We start from the raw sequence: 5,793 nt of genomic DNA on the forward strand, positions 1-5,793 counted from the left end.
GGCATAGACATTGCCCAGTCAACAGCTCCAAAACCAATAGCTAGCTCCTGTAGGCATGTTGCACATCGGTGTTTCTGCAAAGCAAGAGAAGCAGTGCCTTTAAAAGCCAGGCCCAGTGTAGGAATAGGTCTGACACTCCAGTAAAGAGCAGGAATAAAAACATCAAACAAGTTCTATCAGGAGAAGACTGGATCATGTTAATTATGAGCCTACATAAATGTTTAAGATTATGCATGACTGTCAATACACAATGGACTGTCTACGTTGTCAGCGGAAGGCTTGGACACAGATCAAGCATAGAAACTCACTTGTGTTTTCAGCTTGTGCAGTAAGTCATTTGTTCATTTTAAGTCAATATAAACTGTCTCCAGTCCTCTTTAGGTTTGTCAGTCCCTAAATGACATCCTAAATACTCTTCCAGTATTCCTCTACAATACTATGGGAATCATCATTGTAATGGTTTTGAAAGAAATCCCAAGTCCAAAGACTCCTCCATCTGAAGTGCCATGAGAAAGAAATGCGCTACCAATGCATCCTGTCACGAACAGCCTTACTTGTCTCCTGAAAGATCTGCTCTGGAGCTGCAGCCCAGCTCACTGTGTACATCATCCCTCCTCCATCCCCCAAAAAAGTAGGTTTTGTTGTCTGAGAGAGAACAGGTAGACATGTAACATAGGTCCAGATTTTGCTCCACAGCACTTGCATTAAATGCTCTAGAGAGTACATTTGCAACACTAAATCTCTGTTTATGTTCAGCTTGCATGTCATGTATTTGTCAATTTAAGAAGTAGTATTTTCCAGTTCATTTGGGTGAGCACAAAGAATGAGCTTCAGATAACCTTCGTTCATGAATAGGCATGAAAATCTTTACACCTATGAACTAAAGCCAAAGCTGCTTTCCTGTTTGAATGTATCAGCACGTTTTTCCTGTTACTACTTAAACCAGCAGGCTCCAGTTCTGTCACAAAGAACTGCCCAGCACTTCTGGCTGGGATGGGTTTTGTGTTTTCCACCATCATGTGCCACGACTGTGTCTTTGTTAACAAATGCCTTCAGCTCCTCACCCTCTTTACTGAGATCTGGATCCCACAAATACTTGGCATCTTCACAGTCTTGCTTGGCAATTGATGATTCAAACAGCCACGTCAGACATGAACCTCCTCACATACTCCTCTGTTCTCATAGGCTTTGCACCACTTCCCTCCATGCCAGATCCCCAACCATCACACCTCCTCCCTGCCTCCACCCCATCCTGGCTTCTCACCCACTTGTTTTGATTGAACAAAACCCTAACACCCTTTATTTTATATCTAGCAGTTATTTCCAAGGCTGCTCAGAGCCTCTACTCAACTCCTATTGTCCCTCAATTCTCTCATTTAGGATATTCATGCAGCAGTGGTACAGCCCTTACCCTGAGAAAAGCAACTAGGTTGGGCCAAATGGACGTACAAATACTCTCTCCAAAACCAGTTACCTTGGATGCATTACAGCCTAACTCCATCTCCCAAACTCCAGAATTCCAAGCACTGGAAAATGTTTAGCTGCATGCCTTTCTTCACAGCACATCCTTTATGTGTTTGTTCTTGTATATTTAAGATTTACTACTTATTTGATGAAAACGTTTGCATAATTTAAAAAAAGGACTACACCAACTGGATGGCAAATCCGCTCTTCTGGGTTTCCCTGCTTCTACAGTGGTTCACAGTACTACACTTACTTACCTCCCAACTATTTTACTTTTTCCAAGCAGCATAAGTCAAGAAAAGTTTCTCTATGTTTGTGAAAACATCCCTTAATCCTTCCTCATGTTTTTCTGTCCCTTTTCCTTAAGAGAATACACTGTCCTGCACTACATGGAACGTTTACAGCAAGTGCTCATTGCTCACAAGGAATTCCCCAAGCTGGCAGTGCTACCATCCTCTGCCCAGTGTTACACACAGGTATCCCTCCTCCCCTGCATGTAACCACTCCATTGTGACATGTAGTGTAATCAAATCTTACTTAAAAATACCATACATACTAGTGCCTGCAGTGAATTAATTTTTGAATATGCAAAATCTATGTTCGAAAGATCTTTTCTGTATACTGTGCAATTGAAAAAAATTCATATATGTGAAAATATATATATAAATGTGTGTTTATATGCATATATTTAGACAATCACATATCTTTTTTTTTCCCTCGCCAAAAAAAGCAGTTTCTGAAGCAGAATAAATAGCTTCAATTTGCCAAAGTATGATCCAACAGCAACTCCTCTCACAAATGCTTTTTATTCTTAGTGCAGGGAAATAATATCAGTCTGGAGACTATATAATCCATTTGTAGTCCAAAGTATTTGATTAGGTTTCTTTTCACATTCAATAACTTTGAATGTGGCTAAGTGACAACATTTTGTTGAAATAGCTAGCATACTTCTACTGCTTATTGTCCTATACACTGAAACCGTGACTGTCACCAGTATGTTTGCCTTTCATATATCAGAAGTGAGCTTCATTTCGTTATATAGATCTTCGCATTTTAACATCACCCTGAAAATAAGCTGCTGATTTAATGTGATTTAGGAACAAAGATTTCAAAGCACTGAGACCAAGATCAGTATGGGTCTGCAATATAAGCTTTTCATGCTTTCATTACCTCCATGCTGCTGACCATACACAGCAAGTGGTCCATATAATGCTGAAGGGAGTATCTCAGCAATAAATGCTATGAGCCTTGGCTCTGAGCTACACTGCCCATGCCTTTGCTTCATTTACATGCAACCACCAAGGTTTGCCTTTACATCTTCCTATTTGTTTGCTTGATCCCAATTATAACTAAATTTAACACCAAAATTTAATCAGTATGGTTCGGACAAGTGAACCATACTGAACTACGATGTAATCCAGAACCAGATTCTTAACGTTAAGCCAAGAACACACAATTTGAATACTGAAATCTTTTAAAGACAGGATTCAATTTTCATTGTATTTTTATTCTTGCTGCTTAATGAAACCCACATGGAGAGCATTGTGCTTAATGAAACTACAAAATTAATATTTCAGCAGATTAGACAGTACATAAACACACAACTGAGCATAGGTTGAACAGATTATTTTAAAATATTTTTGAAAAAGCATTTTATAAGAGAAGTACCCTCTTGCAGGCTTGAGCCTGCTTTCTCTTCTCTTTCAGGAGTGATCCAGAGCAAGGGCAGCAATCCTTGACCACTGAGCTTTGTGTCCATGCGCTATTCCCTGCTTTTGAGTTCTGTCTCGCATTTCGCTGGCTGAGAACACATCAGATTGGAAATCAAAGTTGTCATCATCCGTGCATTTCCTCAAACAGTCACGATGCTGTTGTCTGAAACTTTTACCCTGGAGGACTTGTGAGCCTTCCCTCCTTCTTTAGGACTTTATCGGTATTGATTGTTTACTGTGCAAGGGTTAACCACAGCTCTGCTTTCTTGACAGTGCTCTGTAGCATCTCCTCTTTCTCTCTAAAGAAGATAGTTAATTATAGTTTGTTTGCCAACAACTGTTTCAATACTGCAGGTCCTCACTGGTTTAGCCTAGCTAACCATATTTGAAATAATGGATTTATATGGTATGATAAAAGAATCCAGAATTTGAAGTTCACTTTTATTTTTGAATTAATGCACAGCATAATTTAAAAGGCCATGTTATGTAACTATAGTATTTTATGAACATTATGTTTCAGGTACTTACTAAAGCATCTCAAAAGACACAGGCTCCTTTCACACAGTGTAATTATACATAAGGCTCCCAAATTAGTTTGGTCAATGTACAGTCTGGCAGTTTAAGTTTAACATCTCAGAAAGTGCTTACCAAATCGTGATCACATGGACATCAAAGTTCACAGCAGAACCTAAATCTTGCTCCTCTGGCAACTTGCATGGCCTCTTCCACCCACCACCCTCTGCCATTTCCTTTTCCCAGCTGTACCTACATCTCCTTCTTCCTCCTAGTCCCTTGAGCCATACCTGCAGGAAAGCGCATATATTACACAGCAGCAGCAAAGCAAATATTCTCCAGTGTATTTGCTCTTCAAGGCAAGGACCACAAGTTTACCTTTAACAGCTAGTGTGAAATGCACATTTTCTTCAAGGTTTACAGTATCAGCTTCTTGCTGATACTTGGTTATGTGAGGATACAGCAGTGTGACTCCCTGAAGACTGAAGGTCAGCGACCTTGAAAAGAGTCAGCACAGCCAACCAGACTCTCCTTATAATTCAAAGCCTTCATGCCTACCTGACACTACTTGGCGAGAGGAAAACACCAACAGCTCCTTTCAGCTTCAACTGCAGCAAATCCTCACCTCATCAACGGTTCCCGCAAGGTCCTCTCCTGTAGGGAAGTGTGATTTGCCATGTCCTGCTGTGACTCTTCCCACCTCAGCACAGCTAATTTCCCCTGGTGAAGGGGCATGAAGACAAGGAGCAAGTCTCACTGGCACCAGTGTGGTTTGGTTAAGAGCTGCAATCACACTAGGACTATTTGGTCACTCCATTATCACTGCACTGGGAAAGCCTTATGCAAAAGAAATCTCTGAGATTCAGTTGCTTCCTCTCTTGGGCCCAGCCATGACTGAAGAGCAAAATCCACTACTTGTAAGAGATCACCAGTCACCCAGGAAAGTGAGAATTCCTCTGCATTAAACACACATATATTCCTGTACCTCACTACTTATGAAGGTTAAAGCACCTCTTCTGATGGGATTCAACTTTTGGTTTATATGCTCAAGCCTCGGCTCAAGCTAATTAACATATGAGTCAAAGCTGATTACTATGTGCTTTACATCACATTTATTCTGAGTAATATCGATCTTCTGTAACCCTTCTCCCCCTCTGCTTTATAAATGAAAGGGTTATTCATGTGACAATAAGCAGCAATGGAAGAAACTCTGGAATGGGGAGAAGATAGCAGGAAAGGTAAGATCGTTTTCTGGGTATAAAGTTAGGAAATGAATCACACAGAATCATTCAGGATGTAAGGGATCTCCAGAGGTCATCCGGTCCAACCACCCTGCTTAAGCAGAGCCACCTAGAACCAGTTGCCCATCCAGACAGTTTCTGAGTCTCTCCAAGGATGGGGACTCCACAGTCTCCCTGGGCAACCTGTGCCAGTGCTCTGTCACTCTCAGACTACATGTTTCCTGATGTTCAGACAAAGCCTCCCGTGTTTCAGTTCATGAACGAAGAAACTAAAGGATGAGAGCTGATTGCTGTATCTACATACATTTCCCCAAACTAAGACCATCCTTTCTCTGCCCCTTTCAAGGAAGCAGCACCTGAGGGAACTGTTATAGTCAATCAGAAATTTGGGACATGCTAATGGAAGCTGGGAGGCAGTATGGCAAAAGCGACAGCACTCACTGCAACTGAACTTATTGCCTATATATTAAGACACCTCCAAAGTCACCCAGCTGCCAAAATGCAGAGTATTAAACAGCTTTGACTTGCCTAAATATGACTACTCACACAACTTAAATATAGTTGCTCATTAGTTTGAGTCTCTTCTACTGTTAATGATGTTCCCACAACTAGTGCTCCTGCAAGTTACTACAAAACACATTAAGGATTTTACTGCACAAGCAGATCAACATTCAGTCAGTATTGGGACTTACTTTTATTAAAAACAGCAATGCATCATTTTACTACAGCTGAAGAACATTCAGAGGAGCTCTGCAAGAGACCAAGTGTTGGCGCAAGAATGTAGTTTCCAAAACTTAAAGAGGTAAGAACCATCAGACCGGGCAAAAGCTGCCGTTACACAAAAAGGCAGTATTGCCTCACAG

This window comes from Strix aluco, chromosome 1 (genome assembly GCF_031877795.1).
Source record: "Strix aluco isolate bStrAlu1 chromosome 1, bStrAlu1.hap1, whole genome shotgun sequence".
Classification (NCBI taxonomy): Eukaryota; Metazoa; Chordata; class Aves; order Strigiformes; family Strigidae; genus Strix; species Strix aluco.